The sequence below is a fragment of the Macrobrachium nipponense genome, chromosome 11 (assembly GCF_015104395.2).
Source record: "Macrobrachium nipponense isolate FS-2020 chromosome 11, ASM1510439v2, whole genome shotgun sequence".
Classification (NCBI taxonomy): Eukaryota; Metazoa; Arthropoda; class Malacostraca; order Decapoda; family Palaemonidae; genus Macrobrachium; species Macrobrachium nipponense.
In genome coordinates this window covers 33,315,301-33,327,856 of record NC_061087.1, presented here as the reverse complement: position 1 = coordinate 33,327,856, position 12,556 = coordinate 33,315,301, and the positions used below count along the sequence as shown (strand labels likewise).

At 35.9% G+C, this 12,556-nt stretch overlaps 1 long non-coding RNA gene across 1 annotated transcript in view; it reads right to left on the bottom strand.

The window, feature by feature from the left end:
- Window positions 1-12,556, bottom strand: part of LOC135205199 (uncharacterized) — a 55,468-nt gene that overhangs the window by 4,665 nt on the left and 38,247 nt on the right. Inside the window, exons 3-4 of the long non-coding RNA XR_010312506.1 lie at window positions 5,803-5,985; window positions 5,382-5,575 (exon numbers count right to left, since the gene is read on the bottom strand). This is a non-coding gene — a long non-coding RNA (uncharacterized LOC135205199). The remainder of the gene's footprint in view (window positions 1-5,381; window positions 5,576-5,802; window positions 5,986-12,556) is intronic.

The following is a 12,556-nucleotide window of genomic DNA, read 5'->3' as shown; positions in this document are numbered from 1 at the left end:
ATCTATCTCAAAGGATTCAGATATTAGACAACAGTAGCATTAACATTGGCCACTGTGCCTAGGTGTAACAGATATTAGAGGAATTTGAACTTGCTGAGGGTCAAGGAGTTGTATAGCCCCTTCAGTGCAACCTCTTCAAGTCGAGGAACGAGGCAGACTGTGGCTGCAAAGATTATGTTTTATAGAGGGGTCAATGGCATGCTGCTGTACGTATGGCAAATGGTATGAGGCCCGACTTGTTGAGCTTTGTTGTAAATTATCTGAGCCAGTTCATGTCTGGGCCTAAGTGGAGATTATATTTAGAAACAGATTTTACCAATGACAAGTCAAATAGGAAATCATTCAGCAACCTGGTGATGATGATGGCCGGAGGACCTGTGGAGTGGAGGTGCAAGAAGCAATCCATTGTGACACTCTCTACACAACATGCCGAGTACATAACCATGGCTTAGGCTGTCCAAGAATCTTTCTGGCTGAAGAACATCTTAAATGAGGCTGGGGCTAGTTAACTGCACAAGCAGCCCTGCATTCAATCACACAACATCAGTGCATTGCCTTTGGCTGAGAGAGATGCGGTTAATGACTGGTACAAGGCATTAGTCATGAAGTATCATTTCATAGAGGATTGTATATTAAGAAGGACTGATCTGTGTGGAGTACATTTTATCTACCAACCAAGTCCCTGACTTGCAGGAAGATGCATGAAATCTCTGCAAGAATTAGTGATTATTATCCCTTACGTGCCAAATATTTTTCAATTTACTACTCATTGTATCCTTTGTTTAAGCCTTATGAGTATTATTCATGGTTTGTTCACAAGCAAGCAAGACTCCATGTCTATGGAGAACACAAGCTTTATGATTCCCTTTCAGTACATGTTCACTATAGACAGGGAGTCTCGTTTGCTTGTGAACAAACCATAAATAATACCCATAAGCATTAAACAAAGTTATAATGAGTAATAAATCAAAAAAATATTTGCCACTTGAGGGATAATAATCAGTCAGTTCTTAAATAGAGATTTCTTGTGTCTTCCTGCCAGTCAGAGGCTTGGTCAGCAGATAAGTAAAGTTATCACGGGACATCACATACTGCACACGGATCAGTCCCTTCTTAATATACAGTCCTCTTTGAAATCATACTTCACATCTAATGCCTTGTAGCAGTCACCAACTATATCTCTCTCTCGACCATATACAATGCACTGGTGTTGTCCGATTGAATGCAGGGCTGCTTGCACATTGAAGATGTTCTTCAGCCAGAGAGATATTTGGGCAGCCACACCCATGATTATGTACTCGGCATGTTGTGTAGAGGGCGTCACAATGGATTGCTTCTTGCACCTTCATTCCCCAGCTCCTCCAGCCATCATCACCTCCTGGCCGCTGAATGATTTCCTATCTGACTTGTCACTGGTAAATCTGCTTCTAAATATGATCTCCACTTAGGCCCAGACAGGAACTGGCTCAGATAACTTTGACCAAAGCTCAATAAGTCAGGCCTAGCACCATTCACCACATAAAGCAGCACGCCATCGACCCTTCTATAAGCACACTCTTTTTGCAGTCACAGTCTGCCTCATTCCTTAAGTTAAAGATGGTTGCACTGAAGGGGCAGGCAACTCCTTGACCCCTCAGCAAGTTTAAATTCTTCTAATATCTGATCCTCATAGGCACGCTGACCAATGTTAATGCTACTGTTGTCTAATCTCTGAATCCTTAGAGATAGTAAATCTGAGATCTCCCCGAGCTCTCTGATCTCATCTTCCATATTTAGCATCTCCTTGAACCACTGATATTATTTATATAGCACAGCTAGTCATCACAAATGTACAAGCATGCATACAACTTCTTGCGTTTGGTGTGTGTGAACAGGCAGTGGTCACCATGGGAAGGCTAAAACCCATGCCAATGAGAATAACTTTGATCTTCTTTTAACACTCTTCGCCTTTTGTTTCAACCCATATAAACACACTTGTTCAGCCTAAACACTGTTATCCCCTCCTGTTGCCATCTTCAAAACCTTGAGGCTGCTCAGGTAGATTTTCCTCTTGTATGTCGCTGTTTATGTACAATTCCCTTTCCATATAATATTCCGCTAGATAGTCATGCGACCAATACTGCTGCATTGTATGTCGCTGTTTATGTATGATTCCCTTTCAGTACAATATTCTGCTGCGTACTCAAGTGCTCATGCGACCAATACTGCTGCACTTTGTGTTCCTTTCTTTTTGATTGTTCTATGTTTATGTATCTGTCCAATAAAATGTAAAGGGGAAGTGTTAGGATGATATGATAGTTTCATTGTACTCAATGCTTAGGCTAGGTATTTAGAACCCTTCTGTTGTGTGATTAACCCTTAAACGCCGACTGGACGTATTTTACGTCGACATTTTTTGTCTCTCGGGTGCCGACTGGACGTATTTTACGTCGACATACAAAAGTTTTTTTAAAAATTCGCGGAAAAATACTTTTAGGCCTACCAGCCGAAAACTCTTGAATCTCGCGCCTTGGGGGATGCTGGGAGTTCACGGATCAAGGTGTGTTTTGGTTACAATCGTTACGCAGGCGCGCAAGCGCGAATTTCTTTCTTGCCGCACTAAAAAGTATCTGTGACACATCTCGGAAATTATTTTGTCACTTTGACATAATTTTTGTACCATTTTAAATTAGCCGTTACACATGGAGTATTATATATGAAAATGTGCGCATTTTTATGTAGAATACAACAAAAAAATACTCATGATTGTAGCTTTTATCAGTTTTGAGATATTTTCATATAAATAATGATAAGTGCCAAAATTTCAACCTTCGGTCAACTTTGACTCTACCAAAATGGTCGAAAAACGCTATTGTAAGCTAAAACTCTATATTTGAGTAATATTCAATCATCATTTACCTTAATTTTACAACTAATTGGAAGTCTCTAGCACAATATTTCTATTTATGGTGAATTTATGAAAAACTTTTTCCTTACATCCGCGCGGTAACTCTTCCGAAAAAAATCATACATGTGATTGTGGTAATGTTTGCACCATTTTAAATTAGCCGTTTACATAAAGTTTTTATATATGAAAATGTGCGCAATTTCATGCACAATACAACTAAAAATAACCCATGGTTGTAGCTTTATCAATTTTGAAATATTTTCATATAAAAAAAGGATGTGACAAATTTTCAACCTTCGGTCAACTTTGACTCTACCGAAATGGTCAAAAAAGCGCAATTGTAAGCTAAAACGCGTATATTCTAGTAATATTCAATCATTTACCTTCATTTTCCAACAAATTGGAAGTCTCTAGCACAATATTTCGATTTATGGTGAATTTATGAAAAAAATAACATTTTCTTTACATCCGCACGGTAACTCTTCCGAAAAAAATCATACGTGTGATTGTGGTAATGTTTGCACCATTTTAAATTAGCCTTTACATAAAGTTTTATATATGAAAATGTGCGCAATTTCATGTAGAATACAACATAAAAATAATTGAAGGTTGTAGCTTTTCTCATTTTTGAAATATTTGCATATAAATCACGATAAATAGAAAAAAAACCACGTTCGGTCAACTTTGACTCTACCGAAATGGTCGAAAAACACAATTGTAAGCTAAAACTCTTACAGTCTAGTAATATTCAGTCATTTATCTTCATCTTGAAACAAATATTTAGATTTATGGTGAATTTTAAAAAAAAAACTTTCCTTCCCTCCGCGCGCGGATTCTCCGCCACAAATCTCCGAAATAGGTACGTCCCATTCTCGGAATATTTGCTCCATTTCATATTAGGCATTTCATAGAGTTTTATATATGAAAATGTGTGCAATTTCATGTAGAATAAAACGAAAAATATTTGAAGGTTGTAGCTTTTCTTATTTCTGAAATAATTGCATATAAAAAAATATATATAAAAAAATTCGACATTCGGTCAACTTTAACTCGTCAGATATGGTCGAAAACTGCATTTGTAAGCTAATACTCTTACAGTATAGTAATATTCATTCATTTGTCTTCATTTTGAAAGAAATTGGAAGTCTCTAGGACATATTTAGATTTATGGTGAATTTTTGAAAAAAATATTTGTTTACGTCCGCGCGTTACGAATTCATGCATTATATTGTGATAATATTTTCTGTGTTGCTTTTTATCGTTTTACAATGTGCTATATACCAAAATGATCGCAATTTAGTGTACATTACAACGGAAAAAAAGTAACTTGTTACCTTTAACCGTTTTACGCACAGCGCGATTTGAATACAATTATATATGAAATTTCGTTTTTGCGCTATCATATATCGCATTATTTATATATGATAATGATAATTTTTTTCATTTCCTGATGGTTGCATACTAAACTTCAGCCAATGACAAAAAAGGAGCCAAAAATGAACTCAATCTTGAAAACTAAGCGCACTGTAATTTTTTGAAAAAAAATATTTTTTCCGCTTCCGCCCCGCTCACTCTGAAACACCTCCGGCACACGGGAGAGACAATTTTTTTTTTACCGCTTCGGCGTTTAAGGGTTAAGAACTTTGAACAGTGCTTTGTCACTTAATATTTAGTCTGAATAAAAGTCTTTGAAGCAATATGTGGTTATCACTCTACTGCCCAGCAAATTCTGGAATTTAACCTGAAAAACAGTAACAAAACCAAAATCTGATAATGATACTAAACCTAATACTAAACAATTTCCAATTATGGTAACCTCTATAATCAGACCACCCTATTAAATATTACCTCTCTTGCTCCATGATAGCATGAGCAGAGAACACGCATCCTACAACAATACCCACTATTATGACAAAATGGGGAACGTGGACTCTTCCTCGGCATCGAGACCTGACATTACAAACCATCAAGGTATTAACAACACATAAATTACAGAGAACACAGGTGCGTAAAATTCTTCCCTGGTCAAAGATCACAAGATGAAACAAGACGTGATAGTCGTTAGTTCGGAAGTCAAGTAAAGCCGTTGGTCCCGTTGCTGAATAAACCACTGGTTCCATGAGACATAAAAACACCATACAAACAAAGACTGCAATGAAGTTGTGGTACGGTCTTCAAATCCAGCATGATTTGGGAAGCACAGTTTTTTGAGAATCCATGGCCTAGCAATCTCATAATTGATGGAAAACCCAGGGTAATTTGGCCATTTAACAAGGATATATCAGCATTACAAAACAAAATTAGGATAGCAAATGTATAGTTAACCATTAACTCTTAAAAAGTGTTCTATCAAAATTTTAACATTCATTTACTCTCAAAAATACTCTAGTCATTTATAAGATCAAACAAAATAACTCGCATCTGCACACACAAAAACCATATACGTGTATATTTATTTCAACCTTTCTTTAGAAATGATAATTAAGTTGCATACCATTAGGTCTCACAGCAGTAGTCCAAAAAGGTTTATTTCCATCTGCAAAAACTGATTCAATCTCATTGGCAAATCAATTTTTGACCAGTCAAATACCCATATGTAGATTCTTGGGTTGTGGCCCATTTAAAACAATCCTTTTTCACTGCGGCTCGTCTAAAACTTCGTTTAGGATTAGAATTCCATCTCATTTACTTAAATAGAAATGCAGTATGGACACATCAAATTCTTTTAATACTATACAATAAATATATATTTATATTTGCTCCAGAAAGTTGTCTTTATCAACCTCTTAAATTATCTTAATTTAATACAACTTCAAGAATGGACAGCATTAATCCACTGTAATTTATTTTGATTGATATTTGTATTTCATAAAACTAAATGAGAGAAGAATATAACTAGAGCTCATTTCTCTTACCTTAGTGCTAACACACTTAGTGTAACTCTTTCTTTATACAATGTACCTGCAGCAACCAGAGAAGCTTCAAATCCTACAATTCATGCATCAAGTGGGGGTTATGTGAACACTACCAATTTCCATATCTGATTACCTTTTCTCTTTTCCTGATACTCAATATGTTGACGAACAATTAAATTCTTCCTGTAAGCAAAGAGCAACAACAATAAAGAAAATCTATCCATGTTAAACAGTAAGTTTTCAAAAGTAGTATTCTGACATGTGTACTAGTAATTTTGCAGTTACAATTTATCATACATAAATGAATGCATGTTATGAATGTGGTCTTTACACAACCACCATTTACCATGTCTATTCATCTTGCCTGTTTCTGTTTCATTAAGACAAACCATATGTGCATGAACACTCTGTCAAGAGCAGACAATAAAAACAGCTATTTTCATCTGTAAGATAATGTTTACTTATGGGTATATTCACCACTTGTTAGTGTGAGGTCCTTAATTAATTTTTGTCTATCAATGGCCCTCTTCAGTGAACTGTAGGACTTAACATCCTTACCCAAACAACAGCGCAAGGCCTGATGAAGGTAAAAATACTCTTCGAACTCATGCAAAATTATGGGGGATGGATACAAAACCCATTAAAGCACATAAAATATCTTCAGACTAAGCAGGCCAAATTGACAAGCAGTAATAAACAGCTGAAAGAAGCGTCTTCAAGACTATGCTTTAATAGCTTAATGCATCTTCTCCACCCTTTCCAATGGCACTGTGCAGTGACAATCAGCGTCACTTACACGCATTATGTCCATTCCATTTTTATAGTTCCATAGGTGCTGCTATTCAGGAAATCTGCTCTCGGGCAGAAACAGGAGACTGGGATTAATTATAAATGTAAACGATCTGGTTAAAATACAACTTATTCTTAAACTGACAACGAAAAGCGGCCATCAACAAATGGTCTAAATCATAACAACAAATATAGACCATCTGTTGAAGGTTTAAGTCATAACTGCTAAGATTTGAAAACAGAAACCTACCACCATGAGCCACTCTATCTAACCGAGATAAACCTTTGGCAGAAGCAGACATCCATACTGGTGAACTGTATTCTAATAATAATTCTGAAAAGGTTTCTATCATGAATAGAAGAGCTCCATTAAAAAGTAATGAAAAATAAAACATAAGTTAAGACGGATTCTAATATAAAGGCGCATAAATATTGTGAGGGAAATAACATGGCAAAATATTAAGTTACTAATAATTAGCATGTGCTGCAGTCTGCAGACATATAGTAATCATATATAAATCTTACTGACATGTTATTCAACATATTTATTTACACTAAAGTCTAAGTTAGGCTAGCCTGTAAGAATAACTTAAGACTTCCATAGCTAGCCAAGACTTGAGCTGTATTTCATAGTCTGTGGAGGGGGACAGATAGAAAAATCAGCATTCCTGAAGGTTATGCCAAATTAGGCTACCTTTGCTAAGATAAGGTTAGGCTATGTTAGACTACCCTTGGTTATTTGATGATCAACCCTGGTAGACTAGCTAGTTGGTAAAGTTTACTTTTAAAGCTACAATGTAGTATAAATTTGAAGTACGTATAGAGTAAAAAATGATAATGGTAAAACTGAAAAATAGCCCAATACCTTAAAATGTCCTCTGCATACAAGGAGGTTTGAGAACTTATTGATGATATTGTAAATAACATTATAATACTTCATTAACACTTACAACTGCAGCACGCCTAGGGCTAGGCCTCATGATACTACGTACAAGTTATAATAAATAGTAGTAGGGAAAATTCACTTATCCATGGTTATATTGACTGACAGTAACCCTACATGCTAATTTATTAGGCTACATAAATTTAATGTCAAATAGGCTTTAATAAAAAGCTTATTACAACATTCATTATTTTATCAGCCCAAAATGCAGGCATTAGTAGATGCAAGTTGACTGTGATCTAACATATGTTTAGTACTTGAAATTGTTTCAACACAGTCATAAAGACTTTCATGAAAGAAAAATGTCAATATCTTGTGAAACATGATCCCCCGTTGTTGTGTGATCCTGTTTCTGTATAAAATACAGTTGATGGCTAAGCACTAGGTGCTAGAAGTGGCTTTGTTGCTGCTGGTCTCTGCAGTCTCAGCCACTGCCATTTCTCAGATTCATCGCATAACAATGGTGCCTCACATGCAGACAATCGTCACTTGTCTGTCCAATCTCTCCCCTCTATATCTATGGGGGTAACTACTGGAAGCGTTCATGAACAATGGTTATAATTTTAACACTTGTCGAACCCGTGCCAAGTAGTCACAGATAAAGCTAATGACAGAGGGTATCAAGAAACAAATCCAGTTACATATGGGTAGTATTTTTAAAAATAAATCTCTTCAGGAATCTATTCAATTTCCCTTTTCTATCTGGTGCAGTGATGTAAAAACACAAACCAAGTAAAAATACAGACTCATAACAAGTGAAGTTGTTTACAAAACAAAGAACCGACTCTCAAACATATATAAGGTAATGCAGTCGTTTTCACCAACAAATTTATTTCCAGAAAATATCACAGCATTTAAGAATACAGTAAAGAACTTTACGACAGTGTTGTCTCATAGCCACATCTGATGCTGCAGTTGCTTCTCTTTCTCCCATTCAGGTAACTGGTTACTCCCAGTAACCGATGCTGCCGGCGTCTGCTGTTGACATCAGAATGACCGCATTGAGCAAGGACTGGTTAGACGTTACAGATGACTGTCAGGGCTATCCTCAGAAAACGACAGCACTGCCAGATCCATGTTTGATGACCAGTTCCTTGTTTTATAAACAAATCCACTTGCTTTGAGTCTTTGTATTTTTACTTGAAAAGGGGGAATCTAACTGATCCTTAAAAGTTCTCTGTAGGATTTATTTTTAAAACTAATACCCATACATAACTGTCCATTTGTTTCCCCATTTCAAGACTCATGTTAATATGAGTAATATTTTATAATTATTCGGAAAATTAACCCTATTCATATGAAACAGGAGCACAGGGGCCAGTGACTTGAAATTCAAGCTCCCAAAGAATATGGTGTTAATTGGAAAGGAGTAAGAGGAGGTAAAGGGAAATATTGAGAGAACTGAGAGAACTAAAGTTTATTATTAAAAAAAAAAAAAATAAATTAAGTAATAAATAAAAATGTAAGTGTTTATATTACTAATATTCAAGGAAAACTGCATTAGGGTAGTAATACATTGCATTTTAAATTGCACGACATCCTCAGGGATACTGTTCTATAGTCCAATAGCTTGAGGAATCAAGAACCTCTGGCACTGAGAGTTTGGCAGTAAGGCAAATTTACTGCATATTGGTGCTGCCAAGGAACTATACACATGGAATGGACATGCGCAAAATCGCCATACGCAACATGCCGCCATTGCAAAGGGTGGAGAGAGCTTTGTATCGCAAAGGCCACCTCGCTATATTGGAGTGTAATCTCTTAATTTTCCATGACAATATCTTTGTTATGACATTTGTTGCATTATGTTTAGTGGTACAAATTATTCATTTTAGTAATTTCTGTTTACACGATAATACATTTAATATAGACCTATCCATTGTTTCATGATGATATGGTTAATCCCTTGGTGACACAGACTGGATAGCAAGGTGGTAAGACCTAGGTAGTGCATAAAATGCAAAGTAGAGCATAAAGACTTTGATACTTAGAAGGATATTAAATAGAAGAGGTTCAACAGGCTTTAGTGGTAAAATTTATTACACAACCCCATGGTAAAGACATGAAATCACTCAGTCTCATAACATGGCATGCATGATTATTTCTACTGCATGAGACATATATGCGCTTCATTGGGTTCATTGGAAATTGCTTTTCAAGAGCTTTTAACCAATGATTAATTTATTAAAATTTATATTAAAAAATTTGAAACAGTCGAGTAAAAAAGCAAACCCAGGTAAAATGCATATCTGGATATCTACCTAAAACACCATATTTTCTACGAACTTAATTATATGCATTTCAAAGGGATCTTCAAGAGCTCTCCGATGAGCCTATATTTATTGAAGCTGGTGGAAAATGAAGGACAAAAGAGTGAAAGAAGCGTCTGCAAGACTATGCTTTAATAGCTTAATTCAGCGTCTTCTCCACCCTTTCCAATGGCACGGTGCAGTGACAATTGGCATCACTTATACGCATTATGTCCATTCCATTTTTATAGTTCCATAGGTGCTGCTATTCAGGAAATCTGCTCTCGGCAGAAACAGGAGACTGGGGATCAATTGTGAATATAAAAGATCTGGTTAAAATACAACTTATGAAAAACTGACAAACAAAAAGGCCATCAACAAATGGTCTAAATCATAACCACAAATATAGACCATCTGTTGAAGGTTTAAGTCATAACTGCTAATATTTGAAAACAGAAACCTACCACCATGAACCACTATCTGAGATAAACCTTTGGCAGAAGCAGACATCCATACTGGTGAACTGTATTCTAGTACGTAACGGAAAGACAAATGACCTAAACCCAGTTGAGCTGATTTTATCAGACCTTACATACTATACCTAACTTATGTTTCTCAAAAGTAAGGTGTGTGACAGAAGTTACACCTTGAATAGTTAAAAGCTTCTGAATCATTCTGCAGTCTCTCGTCCACCTGCTGTGGGGAATGATGTGGAAAATCTGTACAAAATCTAATAATCAACATCATTTTCACTAACTGGATTTCAGCCTCATACTCCATTGACTACACCATTCACTAATCCAAACCATGTCTGAATTGAGACTAGGAGCAATGAAGTTTGCCTTCACCTATTGCAGAAGGTCTTTCCAAATTGGTATACAAGCTACTCTCCTCATAAATGTATTGAACCAGAAAGGCCCGCCCAGTTCTCATTTGTAATGCAGTTGGGAGATTTCACTCGTGCACGTAACATAAAACCAAAGAATTGTACCCATCAAGATACAATGGTTATGATGAACATTTAAGAAAGCTAGCAATTTGTTTTGCATGTAGTTTCAAATAATTAATCATGGCACTGCAAATGACAATCTACCACGTGTCATAGTTACTGAACAATTTCAAAAAAATATTCTCATCTCAACCGAAAGATTGTTAACTTCAATTAACTACAATTCAGAGGTGTTTACAAGATAGTGTCTGCATATGTTAATCAACTACATAAGCAAAGGCCAGAATTTAATAACCTAACTTAACCCGACTGTTTGGAATATTTACAAACTCAGACACACTGGTTAGGTTATGTAACCACTTTGTTTTGTTTTCTTTGCTAATTTTACAACTTTTACAAAGAAACAATATTTTCCATGAAAACTCCACAGCTATTTCCAAGGTTGACAGCTGGAATATATATGGCTCCACTTTGCTTTTGCACTATAAATGTGGCAATGTAAACAAGTTTCCATTACTGTAACTCTACCAGCTTAGTATACGGATGACATACTACCCATCATGGCTTTGTGTTCAGTATGCAGCCAGACATTAGTACAGTAAAGTGGAACCTTGGTTTTTGTACATAATCCGTTCCAGAACCTCCCACAAAAACTGAAACAATAATTCCCATAAGGAATAATATATAAATAATATTAAAGCATTCAAGGCCTCCTGAAAAAAAATTCTCGGGAATAAACACAGTTTTACATACAGAAAATAATGAGAAATAAATATAAATGACTAATGAAATGAATAAATGAATATTTAACATCACTCTTACCTTTATGGAAAACACTTGTTAGTGTATGGAGGAGAGGTTATTGTTTGGAAAGGGAATCTCCCTCCAGAAGGACTTCAAGTAAAAAGGACCTATCTGAGGTTACTTCTCATTGTTTATTACTTGCACTATTTCAGGTTACTTCCCCCCTTTGTTTTATACTGGCACTAGGACCAGCTTGAGAGTTACTGGACCCCTGTCGCACAACAAAACTGTCCAGACATTTGTTTCTGACATTTCTTTAAAATTGCCTAAAGCTAAGTACGACATTGTCATTCAAATTGTTGGAGAGAGAGATTATAACATTTGTTGGGATGATAATTCTCCACAAAATCTTTTACACCATTTTACTTTACAAACATGTCCTTAATCCTGAAATAGGCACATTATGTATGCCCATTAGTTTTCTGAATTTTTCACAGCAGCACTTGTTGCTGGCATTTTCTCACTGATATGGCATGCAACTTCCTCCAACACTTTGCTACGAGTTCTTTCTTAAATTCTATAGTGTTTCTCACCTTTTTTACACAAGAGCTAGAACTTGGATCTATCTTTGCCCCCATGATGGCTTATTTAGCTGTTGCACTCAAATAAAAGATCACAAAATAAATGAATACAAAAGCAGAATGGGTCAGGAAAGAAGATGGGATGCTTTGTTTGGCTAGACCTCAGATGGAGTGTTTCCAATTGTACAAAAACCAAGGAAACGTACAATAACCGAGACAATATTTTGTAGAAAAAAAGTCTAAGAAAACCGAAACATATGAAAAGAGAGGTGTACAAAAAGCGAGTTTGACTGTATTAAACATATGGAAGTGAGATTTTGGACGAGATTTTGGAAAGAGTATTCATGAACTATATGTAAATACCATTTTCTAGACTTACAGTATTTGCAAATAAAAGTTACAACTCTTTTGGTTTACTAGCACTTTAATAATCTGAACCAACTCCTAAACACTACAGTATCAACATATCCTTCAACCTTAATCACCTCTTACCTAAATA